The sequence below is a fragment of the Pristiophorus japonicus genome, chromosome 6 (assembly GCF_044704955.1).
Source record: "Pristiophorus japonicus isolate sPriJap1 chromosome 6, sPriJap1.hap1, whole genome shotgun sequence".
Classification (NCBI taxonomy): Eukaryota; Metazoa; Chordata; class Chondrichthyes; family Pristiophoridae; genus Pristiophorus; species Pristiophorus japonicus.
Window position 1 is genome coordinate 119,954,196 of NC_091982.1, and position 19,748 is coordinate 119,973,943.

At 46.5% G+C, this 19,748-nt stretch overlaps 1 protein-coding gene across 7 annotated transcripts in view; it reads right to left on the minus strand.

Moving 5' to 3' along the window:
• Window positions 1–14,201, minus strand: part of LOC139265769 (muscleblind-like protein 3) — a 212,672-nt gene extending 198,471 nt beyond the window's left edge. For 4 of the 7 annotated variants that reach the window (XM_070883153.1, XM_070883148.1, XM_070883145.1 and 1 more), the window contains exon 1: window positions 13,944–14,200. The gene's annotated coding sequence lies outside the window, so the exon portion shown is untranslated. Of the gene's footprint in view, window positions 1–13,943 lie in introns of all 7 variants that reach the window. The other 3 variants (XM_070883150.1, XM_070883149.1, XM_070883152.1) reach the window with 2 other exon arrangements.
• Between the last annotated feature and the right edge of the window lie 5,547 nt (window positions 14,202–19,748).

The window sequence follows — 19,748 nt, forward strand, 5'->3', positions numbered from 1 at the left end:
TAGAATTTGGGGATGAAGGTAGCAGCAGACAGAATCAGACCTACAGCGTCCAAAACGGAAGCGATCCAGAGAGCACCCAGACCACGTAACACGACGGAGCTGCATTCGTTCCTGGGGCTCCTGAACTATTTTGGTAACTTTCTTCCCAAATTGAGCACACTGTTAGAGCCACTACACATGCTCCAAAGGTTGCGATTGGGTCAGGGGGGACAGCCAGGAAAGGGCTTTTGATAGAGCACGCAATTTGTTATGCTCCAACAATCTGTTAATGCTGTATGACCCATGCAAGAAACTTGTTTTAACGTGCGATGCGTCGTCCTATGGAGTCGGGTGTGTGTTGCAGCATGTTAATGCCAATGGTCAGTTACAGCCGGTAGCTTATGCCTCCAGAAGTCTGTCCCAGGCAGAAAGTGGCTACGGGATGGTAGAAAAGGAAGCGCTTGCATGTGTATATGCAGTTAAAAAAATGCACCATACCTGTTTGGCAGGAAATTTGAGCTGGAGACAGATCACAAACCCCTAACGTCCCTTTTGGCCGACAACAAGGCCATAAATGCAAATGCATCGGCCCGCATACAGATGTGGGTACTCACATTAGCCGCCTATGACTATATAATTCAGCACAGATCGGGCACTGAAAACTGCGCCGATGCACTCAACAGGCTCCCACTAGCCACCATCGAGGGGGCAACCGAGCAGGCTGCTGAGATGGTCATGGCTATTGAAGCTTTCGAAAGCGAAGGCTCACCCGTGACAGCCTGTCAGATCAAAGTCTGGACAAATAGAGACCTGCTACTGTCTTTGTGTTCTGAATGGGGACTAGGCAGCCACGTACGGGGCATGCCCTGAGGAATTTAAACCATTTTCCAGGTGCAAGGATGAACTCTTGATTCAGGCCAATTGCCTACTATGGGGAAACCGAGTAGTCATGCCCCAGATGGGCAGAGAGGCATTCAGTTGAGAACTCCACAACGAGCACCCGGGCATTGTCATGATGAAGGTCACACGATTGGTGGCCAGGGATAGATGCAGAACTGGAACTTTGTGTTGGCAGGTGCAACACGTGTGCCCAGCTGGGCAATGTGCCCAGGGAAGCCCCGCTTAGCCCCTGGTCCTGGCCCGCCAAGCCATGGTCACGCATCCATGTGGACTACGCACGTCCTTTCATAGGAAAAATGTTTTTGGTTGCAGTAGACGCCTACTCCAAATGGATCGAATATGACATTTTCAATTCAAGCACATCCTCTGCCACGGTAGAAAGTCTACGGGCAATGTTCGCTACCCATGGTCTTGGTCAGCGACAATGGCCCGTGCTTTACAAGCATTGAATTCCAGGACTTCATGGCAGGAAATGGTATCAACCAAGTCAGAAAGGCACTGTTCAAGCCAGCCTCAAACGCCCAGGTGCAGATAATCAAACAGGGGATGTTCAGAATCCAAGGGGGTTCCCTACAAAGCCGCTTCCTGTTGGCCTATATATCCCGACCACACTCGCTCACAGGGGTTCCACCCGCAGAGCTGGTAATGAAAAGGACGCTCAAAACCAGGTTATCCCTTATACACCCCACCATGAAAGAAATTGTTGAGAGCAGGCGACGGTCACAATGTGACTACCATGACGGGAATGCGAGGGCGCGATGTATTGATGTCAATGACCCTGTCTTTGTCCTCAACTACGCTGCAGGGCCCAAATGGCTCACAGGCACTGTGATTGCCAAAGAGGGGAATAGGATCCTGGTAGTTAAACTTACCAATGGACAAATCTGCCGCAAACACGTGGATCAAACAAAAAGGAGTTTCAGCAGCCCCATAGAAGAAGCAGAGGAAGAACACGATGTAGAGTTCACTCCACCACAGGTGACTGAACACCGGAACCAAGTGGAGGGGAGCCCAGTCACTGTGGGCAGTCCGGACAGGCCTGAGGCACCGCAAACAGCAGACACTCAGGCCAGCGCCCAACAACCGGAGCCCCAACTCAGGCGCTCTACAAGGGAGTGTAAACCACCAGAGATACTTAACCTGTGATCCCAATAAGACTTTGGGGGGAGGTGATGTCATGTATTCGACTGTCATTGTAATCCATGTATAAACTGACCTAAGTTGTACACCGTGAGAACACTGACCACTAGGTGGTGAACTCGTGGGAGACACTCGTAACCTGGACTTTCAGGTATAAAAGGGGAAGCTCCACCCATCTTCGACACTTCAGTGCTGGCGAATAAAGGACTGGTCACAGAGTGACCTTTTCTCTAGTGTGCATTTGTACTGTATAGTAAGGACATATTAGAAGTCATGTTTGACAAATTTGCTGGAGTTCTTTAAGGATGTAACGAACAGGGTGGAAAAAAGGGAACCAGTGGATGTGGTGTCTTTGAACTTCCAGATGGCATTTGCTACATAAAAGATTACTGCACAAGATAAAAGTTCATGGGGTTGGGGGTAATATATTAGCATGGACAGAGGATTGGCTAACTAACAGGAAACAGAGATTTGGGATAAATGGTTCATTCTCGGGTTGGCAATCAGTAATTAGTGGGTGTCGCAGGGATCAATGCTGGGACCCCAAATATTTACAAGCTATATTAACGGCTTGGAAGAAGGGACTGAGTGTAATGTAGCCAAGTTTGCTGATGATAAAAACGATGGGAGAAAAAGCAATATGTGAGGAGGTCACAAAAAACCTGCAAAAGGACATAGACAGGCTAAGTGAGTGGGCAAAAATTTGGCAGATGGAGTATAATGTTGGAAAGTGTGAGGTCATGCACTTTGTCAGAAAAAAATCAAAGAGCAAGTTATTATTTAAATGGAGAAAGGTTGCAAAGTGAGCAGTACAGCGGGACCTGGGGGTACCTGTGCATGAAACACAAAAGGTTAGTATGCAGGTACAGCAAGTGATCAGGAAGGCCAATAGAATCTTGGCCTTATTACAAAGGGATGGAGTATAAAAGCAGGAAAGTCTTGCTACAGTTATACAGGGTATTGGAATACCTGGAATATTGTGTGCAGTTTTGGTTTCCATATTTAACAAAGGATATATTTGTTTTGGAGGCAGTTCAGAAAACGTTCAATAGGTGGATTCCAGAGATGAGGGGCTTGATTTATCAGGAAAGGTTGAGTAAGTTGGTCCTCTACTCATTGGAATTCAGAAGAATGAGAGGTGATCTTATCGAAACATATAAGATTATGAGGGGGCTTGACAAGGTGGATGCAGAGAGGATGTTTCCACTGATGGGGGAGACTAGAGCTAGAGGGCATGATCTTAGAATAAGGGGCCGCCCATTTAAAACTGAGATGAGGAGGAATTTCTTCTCTCAGAGGGTTGTAAATCTGTGGAATTTGCTGCCTCAGAGAGCTGTGGAAGCTGGGTCATTGAATAAATTTAAGACAGAGATAGACAGTTTCTTAAATGATAAGGTAATAAGGGGTTATGGAGAGCGGGCGGGGAAATGGGGTTGAGTCCATGATCGAATCAGCCATGATCATATTAAATGGCAGAGCAGGCTTGAGGGGCTGGATAACCTACTCCTGCTCCTTTTTCTTTTGTTATGTTCTTATTAGAATGTGTCGGAGATGGACAGAATGTGTCAGTGAAAGAGGGAATGTGTCAGTGATGGAGAGAATGAGTCAGTGATGGAGGGAATGAGTCAGTGATCGAGGGAATGTGTCAGTGATGGAGGGAATGTGTCAGGGATGGAGGGAATGTGTTAGCGATGGAGGGAATGTGTCAGGGATGGAGGGAATGTGTCAGGGATGGAGGGAATGTGTCAAGGATGGAGGGAATGTGTCAGTGATGGAGAGAATGTGTCAGTGATGGAGAGAATGTGTCAGTGATGGAGAGAATGTGTCAGGGATGGAGGAAATGTGTCAGGGATGGAGAGAATGTGTCAGTGAAGGAGGGAATGTGTCAGGGATGGAGGGAATGTGTCAGTGATGGAGAGAATGTCAGAGAAGGAGGGAATGTGTCAGTGAAAGGGGATATTTTTATGGCGTGAATATGGCTTGGCTGAGGTATCTCGCTTCACCTAGGAAGAAGATGCTGCCACAGTCATAGTGAAAGAGGAGGTCGTTGAGATAGAGGATAGGATAAACATTGATAAGAAGGCGGTACTAGAAAGGTTGGCTGTTTTTAAAGTAAATAAGTCACCAGGACCGGATTTAATACCTCCTCGGATGCTGAGGGAAGTAAAGGTGGAAATTACAGAGGTACTGGCCATAATCTTCCAATCCTCCTATGGGACTGGTGCTAGAGGTTTGGTGAATTGCAAATGTTACACCTTTGTTCAAAAGAGGTTGTATGGATAAAGCAGCAACTACAGGCCAGTCAGTTTAACCTCGGTAATGGGGAAGCTTTTAGAAACAATAATCCGGGACAAAATTAACAGTCACTTAGACAATTGTGGATTAATTAATGGAAGCCAGCACGGGGTTTGTTAAAGGCAAATCGTGTTTAACTAACTTGATTGGGTATTTTGATGATGTAACAGAGAGGGTTGATGAGGGTAATGCGGTTGACATGGTGTACTTGGACTTCCAAAAAACATTTGATAAAGTGCCACATAATAAACTTGCCAACAAAGTTGAAGCCCATGGAATAAAAGGGACAGTGGCAGCATGGATTCGGAATTGTCTCAGTGACAGGAAACAGAGAGTAGTGGTGAACGGTTGTTTTTTGGACTGGAGGAAGGTATACAGTGGTGTTCCCAGGGATCGGTACTGGGCCACTGCTTTTCTTGATTTATATTAATGACTTGGATGTGGGTGTACAGGGCACAATCTCAAAATTTGCAGATGGCATAAAACTTGGAAATATAATGAACAGTGAAGAGGATCGTGATAGACTTCGAGAGAACATAGACAGCCTGGTGGAATGGGCGGGCACGGGGCAGATGAAATTTAATACAGAAAAGTGTGAAGTCATATATTTTGGCAGGAAGAACAAGGAGAGGCAATATAAATTAAAAGGTACAATTCTAAAGGGGGTGCATGAACAGAGAGACCTGGGGGTATATGGGCATAAATCGTTGAAGATGGCAGGGCAGGTTAAGAAAGCGGTTAAAAAAGCTTACGGGATTCTGGGCTTCATAAATAGAGGCACAGAGTACAAAAGCAAGGAAGTTATGATGAACCTTTATAAAACACTGGTTCGGCCTCAACTGGAGTATTGTGTCCAATTCTGGGCACCACACTTTAGAAAGGATGTGAAGGCCTTAGAGAGGGTGCAGAAAAGATTTACGAGAATGGTTCCAGGGATGAGGGACTTCAGCTTCATGGATAGACTGGAGAAGCTGGGGTTGTTCTCCTTGGAACAGAGAAGGTTGAGAGGAGATTTGATAGAGGTGTTCAAAATCATGAGGAGTCTAGACAGAGTAGATAGAGAGAAACTGATCCCATTGGCGGAGAGGTCGAGAACCAGAGGACACAGATTTAAGGTGATTGGCAAAAGAGACAAAGGCGACATGAGGGGAAACTTTATTACGCTGCAAGTGGTTAGGATCTGGAATGCACTGCCTGAAAGGGTGGTGGAGACAGACTCAATCACAGCTTTCAAAAGGGAATTGGATAAGTACCTGAAGGAAAATAATTCAGGGCTATGGGGAAAGGGTGGGGGAGTGGGACTATCTGAAGTGCTCTTGCAGAGAGCCGGCACAGGCTCAATAGGCTGAATGGCCTCCTTCGGTGCTGTAACCATTCTGTGATTCTATGAATAACGATCACTGGATGTGTTGCTGCAGGAGAGATACTCCAGACAATGCCTTCCATCTGACCCTGGGTCTAATGATACGCATAGCAACATCTGCAATCCCCAGGTTGCCTGGTGCCCTAGTTGTGTCAAATTTATTTTTTTTGTATTATAACACTCCTGGATAAGGGGGAACCAGTGGATGTGGTGTATTTGGATTTCCAGAAGGCATTCGATAAGGTTCCACACAAAAGGTTACTGCACAAGATAAAAGTTCACGGGGTTGGGGGTAATATATTAGCATGGATAGAGGATTGGCTAACTAACAGAAAACAGAGAGTCGGGATAAATGGGTCATTTTCAGGTTGGCAAACAGTGACTAGTGGGGTGCCACAGGATCAGTGCTGGAGCCTCAACTATTTACAATTTATACTAAGGACTTGGATGAAGGGACCGAGTATAATGTAGCCACGTTTGCTGATGATACAAAGATGGGTGGGAAAGCAAAGTGAGGTGGACACAAAAAATCTGCAAAGGGATATAGACAGGCTCAGTGAGTGAGCAAAAATTTGGCAGATGGAGTATAATGTAGGAAAATGTAGGTTATCCACTGTGGCAAAAAAAATAGAAAAGCAAATTATAATTTAAATAGAGAAATGTTGCAAAGTGCTGCAATACAGAGGGACCTGGGGGTCCTTGTGCATGAAACACAAAAAGTTAGTATGCAGGTATAGCAAGTAATCAGGAAGGCAAATGGAATGTTGGCCTTTATTGCAAAGGGGTTGGAGTATAAAAGCAGAAAAGTCCTGCTACAACTATACAGGGTATTGGTGAGGCAACACCTAGAGTACTGCATACAGTTTTGGTCTCCGTAGTTAAGGAAGGATATACTTGCATTGGAGGCAGTTCAGAGAAGGTTCATTCGGTTGATTCCGGAGATGAGGGGGTTGACTTATGAGGATAGGTTGAGGCTATACTCATTGGAGTTCAGAAGAATGAGAGGTGATCTTATCGAAACATATAAGGTATGAGGGGGCTCGACAAGGTGGATGCAGAGAGGATATTTCTACTCATAGGGGAAACTAGAACTAGGGGACATAGTCTCAGTATAAGGGGCCACCCATTTAAAATTGAGATAAGGAGGAATTTCTTCTTTCAGAGGGTTGTAAATCTGTGGAATTCTCTACCTCAGAGAGCTGTGTCATTGAATATATTTAAGGCGGAAATAGACAAACTTTTGAGCGATAAGGGAATATGGGCAGCGAAGTGGAACTGAGTCCATGATCAAATCAGCCATGATCTTATTAAATGGCAAAGCAGGCTCGAGGGGTCAAATGGCTGACTCCTGCTCCTATTTCTTGATGTCTCATCTGAAAGACAACACCTCTAACAGTGCAGCAGTCTTTCAGCATAACACTGGAGTGTCAGCCTAAATTTATGTGCTCAAGTCTCTGGGGTGGGATTGGAACCCACAACCTTCTCACTCAGAAGCAAGTGTGCTACCCACTAAGCCATGGCTGACACCGTCTGAATGTTTGTGTTGTACCTCATGGTATAAATGTGTGGTCATTATTCCACCATGACTTGCCTATAGCACAGTGCGGCAAATGTTTGTGGCGGAGGAGCGACGCGAGATCGTGGCGGAGGTGCGGCAAGTGAGGGTACAGGGCCCAGAAGAGCTGAGGGCCCAGGGGCAGCACGGGCCAGCCTACAATGCAATATGTGTGCGCACTAGGTCATGCAGCAGAGCAGGTCTCCAGTCGTCCTGGTTAACCCTTGCCATTGGACCAAGGCCTAGCTCTGTCGAGCCCATGCAGTGGCTGACATGCAACGGTCACGACACGTTAAAAAATCCACACACAGACATCTTCCACCCCCTCAACTGGAGTTCAGGACTGGAACATCGGGTCCTTCATTGAAACACTGTGAACTCATGTGGAAGCAAGTCATCCTCGTTCGAGGGACCACCTATGATGATGATAGTACAGTTGACAGTTGTACGTTGTTAATTTCGCACAAAGACACATCGCCAAGCACTAAGCTAGTGAATGGAGACTGAGCAAGAGTAGAGAAAAAGCGAAGAGGTTCAGGAGGGTCAGAAGCATGATTGAAGAGTTGCAAGGCAGTGATGTTGAATGAGGGAGTTACAGAAGGTAGGCTAAAAAAAAGTTGAGTTAATGTTTCTAGTCGATGACCTGAAACATTAACTCTCTTTCTCTCTCCACAGATGCTGCCTGACTTGCTGAGTATTTCCAGCATTTTCTGTTTTTATTTCAGATTTCCAGCACCCGCAGTATTTTGCTTTTGGCTGAAGAAGCAGTGTTGGAGGTTCGGAGATACACATGGACACAGAGCCAAAGGAGATCACTGCGAAAGTTAGGGAGAGCTGAGGCCATGTTGGGGTTTGGGGGTGAGGACATTTTACCTGCAATTGAACATCACCTCGTAGTAACATAATCTCTGAATGCATTAAAAAAAGACTTGCATTTATATAGCGCCTTTCACGGTCACTGGACATCTCAAAGTGCTTTAGAGCCAATGAAGTACTTTTGGCGTGTAGTCACTGTTGTAATGTAATTCAGTTTGTGGGGACATGTCAGCTATGTGTTAAAAATCCTAGTTATGGCATGACCTTCATGTCCACTGACCTTACTTCCTGTTGTTACAATTTTTCCTCATGCTTTTCAGTTAACATTTGCTATATCAGCATTTCCCAATTCAAATATTGCTATGTCAAGTGTCACAGTGTAGTTGCAGGCTCTGGCCACTAGGGTGAGTTTCTGAAGTCTGTCCCAACTCCATCACCATTTTGTGTGCAGAAGAAAACTGACTACAACCAATTCGTGGGACAGTGAAATATTTCTGTATCGTTGGCATGACCATGGCCTTGCATCAGACAATACAACAGGCTCTTGAATACAGTTAAGAATTTAAAATCCATATGCATTTAATTAGCTGATGCTTAACAACATCATAGCCTCGCCTGTAACACCTGCACAGAGTGCCAAGTATATTAAACTCTCCCAGGGCATACCTTAATTATTTTTTTGACAATCCACAGAATTTTCTTTTTTTTTGCATTGGGGCAGCTTTAGACACTGACAGCTTTATAGGCCGTTTCAAATTGAGCAGCTGCTAACAAGAGCTGGTTATTGGAGAAAAGCATTGCCTCTCATGACCTGGCCAGGAAGTGAAATAAAGTTACCCAGCCACAGCCTCCTGCTGCAATTAGTGGGCGACAAAAGCAAAAACACCCATCGCACGGAAAACATCACTGCGACTGACTGCCCGACTGCCGTTAGTCTCATTCGCATTGGGGGGAGAATTGCTGTTTAACCGCAAGAGGTGTTGAGATTTAAAAATGTTAGGATGGCACACATGCTGAATGAAGGATGAATGATCAAAGTACTCTTTCAGAGAAGGAAGGTTTTGATTGGGTAACAGACAGATCTAAACATTCATAATTGGAAGAAAAGAAAGTCTGACGCAAAATAAAAATTAACTGGAGCCTTCAGATGTGCAGCCAATGAACTCAGTTGACAAAATAGGCCTCTGTTAAACACCCCATCCAGCATTGATTAATAGGAGCCTGTTGAACACTCCATCCAGCGTTGATTCATCATCATCATCATCATCATCATAGGCAGTCCCTCGGAATTGAGGAAGACTTGCTTCCACTCTTAGCATGAGTTCTCAGGTGACTGTACAGTCCAGTACAAGAACCACAGTCTCTGTCACAGGTGAGACAGATAGTTGTTGAGGGAAAGGGTGGGCAGAGAGCCTGGTTTGCCGCACGCTCTTTCCGCTGCCTGCACTTGATTTCTGAATGCGCTCGGCGACGATACTCAAGGAGCTCAGCGCCCTCCCGAATGCACTTTCTCCACTTAGGGCGGTCTATGGCCAGGGACTCCCAGGTGTTGGTAGGGTATCGCACTTTATCAGCGAGGCTTTGAGGGTGTCCTTGTAACGTTTCCTCTGCCCACCTTTGGCTCATTTTCCGTGGACGAGTTCCGAGTAGAGCACTTGCTTTGGGAGTCTCGTGCTGGCAAGCAAACTATGTGACCTGCCCAGCGGAGCTGATCAAGTGTGGTCAGTGCTTCAATGCTGGGGATGTTGGCCTGAACGAGGACGCTAATGTCCTCCCAGTGGAGTTGCAGGATCTTACGGAGACATCGTTGGTGATATTTCTCCAGTGACTTGAGGTGTCTACTGTACATGGTCCATGTTTCTGAGCCATACAGGAGGGCGGGTATTACTACAGCCCTGTAGACCATGAGCTTGGTGACAGTTTTGAAGGCCTGGTCTTCAAACACTCTTTTCCTCAGGCAGCCGAAGGCTGCACTGGCGCACTGGAGGTGGTGTTGGATCTCATCGTCGATGCCTGCTCTTGTTGATCGAAGGCTCCCGAGATATGGGAAGTGGTCCACATTGTCCAGGGCCGCACTGTGGATCTTGATGACTGGGGCGCAGTGCTGTGCGGTGAGGACAGGCTGGTGGAGGACCTTTGTCTTATGGATGTTTAGCGTAAGGCCCATGCTTTCTTACGCCTCAGTAAATACGTCAACTATGTCCTGGAGTTCAGCATCTGTATGTGCGCAGACGCAGGCATCGTCCACATGCTGTAGCTCGACGATAGAGGTTGGGAGTCTTGGATCGGGCCTGAAGACAGGTTAAACAGGTTCCCATTGGTTCTGTAATTTAGTTCCACTCCAGCAGGGAGCTTGATTAATAGGAGATAGTTAAACACCCCACCCAGTGCTAATTAATAGGAGCCTGTTGAACACCCCATCCAGTACTGACTAATTTACTATAAACATTCGCTTAAGAAAAAGAAAGAACTTGCATTTATATAGCAACTTTCATGGTCACCTTTCGTCTCAAAGCTCTTTACAGCCAATGAAGTACTTTTGAAGTGCTATAATGAAGGAAACGCATTGTACTCATAATATTCACAATATTAAATTTTTATACTAAAATATGTTTTTTTTGTATAAGGATTTTTTTTTTACAAATAAGCCAAATTATTTTTGTAACACGCACTCTCCATGCAAGGGTCCCCGGGAATAATACTTGACAGTAATGTCACTTGGCCGCTGTATAGGGAGGTAAACAGCAAATAAAGGAAAGACTGGAATAATTAATGGTCACCTTTCAAAACAAGTGAGAGGTCTGGGAGTCAAATATCAGCCTAACGTGCCTCCCAACCACTTTTGCAGACTGCCGCTTGCAGTCTAGATGTTGTGTGATTACTGTAACAGATAGCCCAATGACAAGTGCAACCTTTATTGGTCGGGGCTGATGGCACACTGCACAGTGCTATCAGGGCGGCTGGGCTGTGATATTTAATAGCGTTACACGGCTTAGATCATTGCTTTCCTCTAATTACAGGATCAGATCTCCGGCTTATATTGTAATCACTCCTGAAATGTGCCTCCTGTTCCAAAGTTTCTGATTCAACAAGCTAAGGATATGCTATTGCCCCAGATCAAGGTTCGCAATTCACTTTTAAGTGATTCAAAGTATTTTAAGCTTAATTTCAATTTAAATTTAAATCCTTACTTAATACATATAAACAACAGTCTGGAATGGTGGCTCAGTGGGCAGCACTCTTGCCTCTGAGTCCGAAGGTTGTGGGATCAAGTCCCTCTAAAGAGACTTGAGCACATTATCTAGGCTGACACTCCAGTGCAGTGCTGAAGGAGTGCTGCACTGTCAGAGGTGCTGTCTTCTGCATGAGATCTTAAACCGAAGCCAATATAAACCATCCCACGGCACCATTTAAAGAACATGCATTGGGAGTTCGCCCCAGTGTGCTGGCCATTATTTAACCTTCAGTCAAAATCATTAACACAGATTTTCTGGTCATTATCACATTGCTGTTTGTGGGAGCTTGCTGTGCGCAAAGTAACTGCTGCGTTTCCTACATTACAAAAGTGACTACACTCCAAAAGTACTTCATTGGCTGTGAAGCACTGTGGGGCATCCTGAGATAGCGAAAGACGCTATAGAAATACAAGTTCTTTTCTTCCTTTACTCTTGATAATTCAGTCCTGTTTTGCACTCGAAAAATTTGCATAATCTAATCATTTAAATTAAGCAATGTAAAGGACAGAACAGCATGCAAAATTTGTGCTAAAACAAAAAGCCTGAATTCTTAGATCATCAGAATTAAGCAACTTTGAATAGGAGTCGACTGTATACGGGTTCTATATTTGTAAAATGTGATTCTGTGGGGATGACCCTGGTCTTGGCAGTTTGCACACAGGCTGCCAATTCGCTGTCTCCCATTTTGTGCTACCGCCTTCGACAAATTGCACACCCACCAGCACTACCTCTTAATGAGTGCAATATTACAACATGAACTTTCAACTCCAAACACCGCTCACAAATCAACGTCAATCTTTTCATTTCAGATAAATCTCCCTCCACCCGCCCCTCCCACCTGATCTGCTGACATACAAACGCTCTGCTTATAAATGTGTTTACTTCCCATCCCAATCTAAATAATTTAGTAAATGCCTTGTTGTTGCTGGCAGTGAGCTAAGCACAGCTGCGTTTGGGAGTTTCCATCCCAGGCTCGCTCTGTTCACCAGCTCAAAGCACCCGTCACCACAGCGCCCTGGCAAAGGTCTGCCAACTCTCACAGACAACGCTCAGCACAGGGCAGGCTTTCAACTATTTAGCCTCCATCACCATTTCATTTCAGGCTGCATGCTCACGGTCACCAGCTCTGCGCTGTCAAAACCTCCTTGGTTACCAACGTATAATCCCTCATTGATTTATTTTTAGAAAAATACTCTCAAAATGTACGGATGCTGGGTCGTAAAAATATTCGGTCATGAACTTCCCACTGAAGCGAGGAATTGGAAATATATAACTCTTTTTGCGCATTCAATGTGGTCCTCATCGTCGTCGTCCAACATACTCCTGGCCGGTCTCCCACATTCTACCCTACATAAACTTGAGGTGATCCAATACTCGACTGCCCGTCTCCTAACTCATACCAAGTCCCACTCACCCATCACCCCTGTGCTCGCTGACCTACATTGGCTTCTGGTTAAGCAATGCCTCAATTTCAAAATTCTCATCCTTGTTTTCAAATCCCTCCATGGCCTCGTCCCTCCCTATCGCTATAATCCCCTCCAGCCCCACAACCCCCCCCCCCGAGATGTCTGCGCCCCTCTAATTCTGCCCTCCTGAGCATCCCATATCATAATCGTCCAACCATTGGTGGCCGTGCCTTCTGTTGCCTTGGCCCTAAGCTCTGGAATTCCCTGCCTAAACCTCTCTACCTCTCTTTCCTCCTTCAAGATGCTCCTTAAAACCTACCTCTCTGACCAAGCTTTTGGTCACCTGCGCTAATTTCTACTTATGCGGCTCAGTGTCAAATTTTTATCGCATAATACTCCTGTGAAGCGCCTTGGGATGTTTCACTACATTAAAGGCGCTATATAAATACAAGTTCTGGTTGTTGTCATGTTTTTAGTTTATCATCTGAATAAACCAGCTGTACTCAATCACTGGAAGCATTAACAAGTGCTGTTTGATGCCTTCTGAATACTCTATCCTCACCACAGAGCAGCATTAACTACCTTAACATGCAAGTCACTAGTGGACAGAGATTCCATTAACTAATTTACATGTGCGTCACCACTCGACAGTGAGCAAAAAATTGCATTAACTAGTTTAACATATAGGTCACCAGTGGGCAAAGTTGTGTTAACTATTTTAACAAAAGACTCCGCAGTCGATAGAGCTGCATTAATGACTTTAACATACTAGTCACCGGTGAACAGAGAGCTGCGTTAACTGTCTTAACCTGTGAGTCACCGATAGATAGAGCTGTGCTAACTGCGATTCACCGTATGACTTCAACATACAAGGCTGATAAATTGCACCTATCCACATATGACAAGTTGCCTGTTAAGTAAGGACTTCTGTGGAACTTGATTCAAATGACAAAATAATGCTGCTGAACTGAGAGGTAATTAGCGAACATATAAAGGACCGTGAGATAAGAAACATTAAATCTGACAGCAAAGTATTTAGTTCAATTTTCCCTTTAAAATAGAAAAACCCATATATGGACCTGATTCGAACTACATAGAATAGCAACTCTTTCACGTGGCACGTCTTACCAACAAAACCCTATAAATATGTTCAATATAAGTTCCCAGCCTTTCACTGCTCCCAGCAGCCCTATAAATAATCTTAGACTGTGAGCTCTAGACATTGTACACCGTACGATAATAACAAGCCTTACCCGAAGCTTCTTTGCCTGATTGCCAGGGCCAGCAGTGAGCAGACATTCAAAGTGAAACTGGAGGGGAAGGGCACGAATCGCACTGAGCAAAATCACACAGGATAATGGCTGAGGTCTTAGCATGGGTGTATAATGACCACCGCCATTTTAAATGCAGGCATCTGACATCATTAGATGTAACTAAATTATCGCGCGTCTCGTGTACATAACTTCATAGCTGGGCCATGCAACCATGCTCAGTCGAGGCAGCTCTGGGATATAAAAAGTCCTGCGTGGTCAAGTAATTTTGTGAGCTGACAGAAATGAAGCAGAATAATTCTGTCAGCCTTTGATTTTCTTTTCTGCCCAATTAAGAGCTGCCGCCATTTATCCACGGCTCCTGCGCTTTTGTTATAGCTTTTAATCTGCCCTGCAGTTTGGTAATTTAACGTTTGCTTGTTCCTGCTTCCCTTCTCCGTCAGCCTCAGATGGTACATTCCAAACATTGAGCGCCTAATGGCCTTCAGATCTACTGCTTTGCCTGCAAGGGTTCAGCCTGACTGTTGTCATAGCAACGTTAGCTGAAAGCTCACTTAACTCTTGCTTAAATGTGGTTGTGTGCGCACACTGAGGTAACATTGGTAAATCAGTTAAAGGCAATGGCGTACAGTGACTCAGCCGCATCTACACCTCACTTTGCAAAAGAGTCCTCAAGCCCCAAAATAATTTCATCCTATTTTGTCTCACTTCTCCTGAGAAAGGGGTCCAGTAATGTACAAACAGAATTCAGGATTCGCCCATGCTTTACAAGTCTGCATTGCCACAGTTGACTAGGCGCGAAACTGATCCGAAGAAATAGAAAAAAAGAATAGTTGGAAGTAAAAATAACACTAAAGTATTTGTTTCTCATCCATTTATAAATCCACCTAGACACCGGTGGTGTGCCCAAGATGCTCCACATACTCCAAGTGTGCAACGGCTTCGAGGTGACGTCATCAGGACCCATGTTGCCGTTTGGAGCGTGGGCAGGAGCATCGGCGGGGCTCTGGTAAAGCAGAGGAGCGGGAAGGTCATGGCGGACTTGCGACGAGTGATCGGGGCGGAGGAGTAATGAGGGATCGTGGCTGAGATTTGGTGGGTGATTGTGACGGAGGTTCGGCAAATGTTTGATGCGGAGGTGCGGCGGGAGATCGTGACGGAGGTGCGGCGAATGTTTGTGGCGGAGGAACAGCAAGAGATCATGGCGGAGGTGCGGCGAATGTTTGTGACGGAGGAACAGCAAGAGATCGTGGCGGAGGTGCGGCGAATGTTTGATGCGGAGGTGCGGCGGGAGATCGTGGCGGAGGTGCGGCGAATGTTTGTGACGGAGGAACAGCAAGAGATCGTGGCGGAGGTGCGGCGAATGTTTGTGACGGAGGAACAGCAAGAGATCGTGGCGGAGGAGAGGCGAATGTTTGTGGCGGAGGAGCGGCGAGAGATCGTGGCGGAGGAGCGGTGAGAGATCGTGGCGGAGGTGCAGCGAATGTTTGTGACGGAGGAGCGGTGAGAGATCGTGGCGGAGGAGCGGCGGGAGATCGTGGCGGAGGAGCGGCGGGAGATCGTGGCGGAGGAGCGGCGGGAGATCGTGGCGGAGGAGCGGCGGGAGATCGTGGCGGAGGAGCGGTGAGAGATCGTGGCGGAGGTGCGGCGAATGTTTGTGACGGAGGAGCGGTGAGAGATCGTGGTGGAGGAGCGGCGGGAGATCGTGGCGGAGGAGCGGCGGGAGATCGTGGCGGAGGAGCGGCGGGAGATCGTGGCGGAGGAGCGGCGGGAGATCGTGGCGGAGGAGCGGCGGGAGATCATGGCGGAGGTGCGGCGAATGTTTGTGACGGAGGAGCGGTGAGAGATCGTGGCGGAGGAGCGGAGGGAGATCGTGGCGGAGGAGCGGCGGGAGATCGTGGCGGAGGAGCGGCGGAGGTACGGGGCCCAACACTGAGATATGTGTGCGCACTAGGTCCGTGCAGCAGAGCAGGTCCCCAGTCGTCCTTGCAACTGGATAAAGGCCTAGCTCTGTCAAGCCCGTGTGGTGGCTGATGTGCAACGGTCACCCCACGTTAAAAAAGTCCATGCACAGCCATCTTCCACCCCCTCAACTGGAGTTCAGGTCTGGAACATCGGGTCCTTCATTGAAACATCTGTGAACTCTTGTGGAAGCAAGTCATCCTCGTTCGAGGGACCGCCTATGATGATGATGATGACATATTCTTGCCTGTGAGTCAGTAGGTTGTGGGTTCAAGTCCCACTCCAGAGACTTGAGCACATTAATCTAGGCTGACACTCTAGTATATCACTGGTGGAGTGCTGAACAGACAGAGGTGCTGTTTTTCAGATGGGACAGAGCAAAGGAGTTCTCCCTGGTGTCCTGGCATGAACGTGGGGTGGGGGGGTCAGGAATTTATGCTGTAGATGTCAGGAACTTGGGCGGGGATAGGGGAGCTCTATCCTGTCTGGAGTCAGCAGTCAAAATGGCTCAAATTATACTTTACAAAATTACTGAGAACTTAGGCTGGGCAGTTCCAATTACACATTTCAGAGAAACTGCTTGGTGTGTCTTATCCTTCAAGGATTCCAATCAGCAATTAGGCCATGTCATCATGGACAGCCAATTAGAGCATTTTGCTAGTGCAATATTTATCCCTCAATCAACATCATTAAAACAGATTATCTGGTCACTTTGCTGTCTGTGGGATTTTGCTATGTGCAAATTTGATGCTGTGATTTCTACAACAGTGCCCCGTCGATTGTAAAATGATTTGGGATGTCCTGAGGCTGAGAAAGGTGCTATATAAATGCAAGTTCTCTCTTTCTAATGGGAAAGTGATCTCTTCACAAGGAACTAAACCTAGTGGGGAGATAGATGTCAAAAACCTGTCATGGGTCAAGTGTACATTTCCAGGGTGATGACTCATTGGCATTCCATATGTCTGAAGAGTGTAAATAATTTCCTGAATTGGTGGCATGAAGTCTGACTGAAACCAGGAATGTGTTTCTGCCTCACTAATCTCCCTTTAACTTGATGACGTTTATGCTATTATTTAGAATATTTATTCTGCCTTTATTATTATTTGAGCTGCCAATTAGTAATTCGGGCCCCGATGTGATCTTAACTGTCGAGCACGGCAGTGGCACTCCGTACCTGTCCCACAGGTAGCAGGCTGCATCGTGGCCCAGAATAGGCCCGGGTAAGATTTTAAAATATTTTAAGGTTACCTTGTTGCCCATGAAGGTAGAAAGGGGAACATCTGTGGAGTTGGATTTGCATAATCAGTTTACCTGCTTTGGCACCAGAGATGTGGACAAAAAGAGTGACACTGAGGCAGGTAACCATGACTACAAGGCTCTGGGGAGCGAGTGCGGTAATGGGGGAAAGAGTACCAGTGGTGTGAATCGGCGAGTAATGACTGCGGGGGATTCTATGGTCAGGGTTAGGGTTAGGGTTAGGTTTAGTTAGTAGACAGTTTCTTCTGCTAACGTGATCCAAACCCACTCAAGGTTTGCTGTTTCCCAGATGCCAGGGTTCAGAACATCACAGAGTCAATACAAAAGGTTCTGGAATGAAAAGACCAGCAATCAGAGGTTGTAGTTTGTAACCAATGCCCTAGATAGGATTGGGTCAAGGTTTTGCAAAGGGATTTTAAGGAGTTAAGTTCTAGAATAAGAAGCAGAACCAACACAATCATCTCTGGATAACTCCCAGTGCCCACAGGCTGGACTAGACAGGGAGGGACTCTAACCCTTCCCATTTCTGACGAAGAGTCACCGACCTGAAAGGTTAACTTTGTTTCTCTCTCCACATATGTTGCCTGGCCCGCTGAGCAATGTACCCCCTAATTTTTTTTTTGGGGGGGGGTGCACGGTCCCTTTAAGGGGCCGCGTGGCCCATTCAAAATTTTGCGCGTGTGTGAAATTCTCCCATTTGGAAAGCCAGTCGTGTGCCGCATGGGGCCTCCAGACAGCTGGCCGCCAGACTTAGCGGGAACGTTGCTGCTGAGTATTTCCACCATTTTCTGATTTTTATTAGGTAGGAAGATTAGGATTGTCAACATGTAGGGTGGTGCAGAAGGAAGGGTTTCAGATACCTGAGAAATGGGACCATTTTTGTGGCCAAGGAAGGCTGTAGAGACGGGATAAACCAGAGAGGCACCTGTTAAGGAACAGCACTGAATAATCAATCAGGGAGAAAGAATTCCAATTTCTTAGTTGGCAGAATGACAGCAGTAATTAGTAAATAAATTTGGTAATGATCCTAAGTACATTGAAAAAGATTGGAGCCTGAGAAAATCATAGAAGCATAGAAATTTACAGCATGGAAGGAGGCCATTTTGGCCCATCGTGTCCGTGCCGGCCGACAAAGAGCTATCCAGCCTAATCCAGCTTTCCAGCTAATGGTCCATAGCCCTGTAGGTTACGGCACTTCAAGTGCACATCCAAGTACTTTTTAAATGTGGTGAGGGTTTCTGCCTCTACCACCCTTTCAGGCAGTGAGTTCCAGACCCCCACCACCCCCTGGGTGAAGAAATTTCCCCTCAAATCCCCTCTAAACCTCCTATCAATTACTTTAAATCTATGCCCCCTGGTTGTTGACCTCTCTGCTATAGGAAAAAAGTTCTTCCTTTCCACTCCAACCAGGCCCCTCATAATTTTATACACCTCAATAAGGTCTCCCCTCAGCCTCCTCTGTTCCAAAGAAAACAAACCCAGCCTATCCAATCTTTCGTCATAGATAACATTCTCCAGTTCAGGCAACACCCTCTCTAGTGCAATCGCATCTTTCCTGGAATGTGGTGACCAGAACTGCACGCGGTACTCTAGCTGTGGCCTAGCTGTGGACCATGTACAGTAGACACCTCAAGTCGTTGGAGAAATACCACCAACGATGTCTTTGCAATATCCTACAAATCGCCATGGAGGACAGACGCATCAACATTAGTGTCCTCAACCAGGCCAACATCTCCAGTATTGAAGTACTGACCACACTTGATCAGCTCCGCTGGGCAGGCCACATCGGTCGCATGCCAGACATGAGGCTCCCAAAGCAAGCGCTCTACTCGGAACTCCTTCACAGCAAGCGAGCCAAAGGTAGTCAGAGGAAATGTTACAAGGGCACTCTCAAAGCCTCCCTGATAAAGTGCAACATCCCCATCGACACCTTGGAGTCCCTGGCCAAAGACCGCCCTAAGTGGAGGAAGGTCATCCGGGAGGGCGCTGAGCACCTCGAGTCTCATCGCCGAGAGCATGCAGAAATCAAGCACAGGCAGCGGAAAGAGCGTGCGGCAAACCTGTCCCACCTGTGACAGAGACTGTAATTCCTGTATTGATCACCTAAGGACTCATTTTTAGAGTGAAAGCAAATCTTCCTCGATTCCGAGGGATTGCCTATGATGATGATGATGTGGCCTAACCAGTGTTTTATATAGTCCCTGCTCTTGTATTCTATGCGTCGGCTATGTCCCTATAAAGGGATGATCTCATTGCCAGGCTCTAGTTGCCGGTTAAATATAACAACGATGCTCCCCAAGCAGCAGAACTGTTACATATTATAAATTAAGCAAGACCTGACTTACACCAAGCACAGGTCTTCAGATCAAGGAGTGGGGTCACAACCTCATGAGAATTGTAGTCTTTCCCATTTAGCAGTTGGCACAACTGCCCCAGGTATCTATGCAGGTTCAGTGATGTCAGCAACTCGCTTTCGTGGTCTGGTCTGCTCCTACTCACGGAGGTGGACTCCCACTGCCCTGCATTTACTAACATGACAGCACGACTTGGGTGTGTACCAGTCAAACT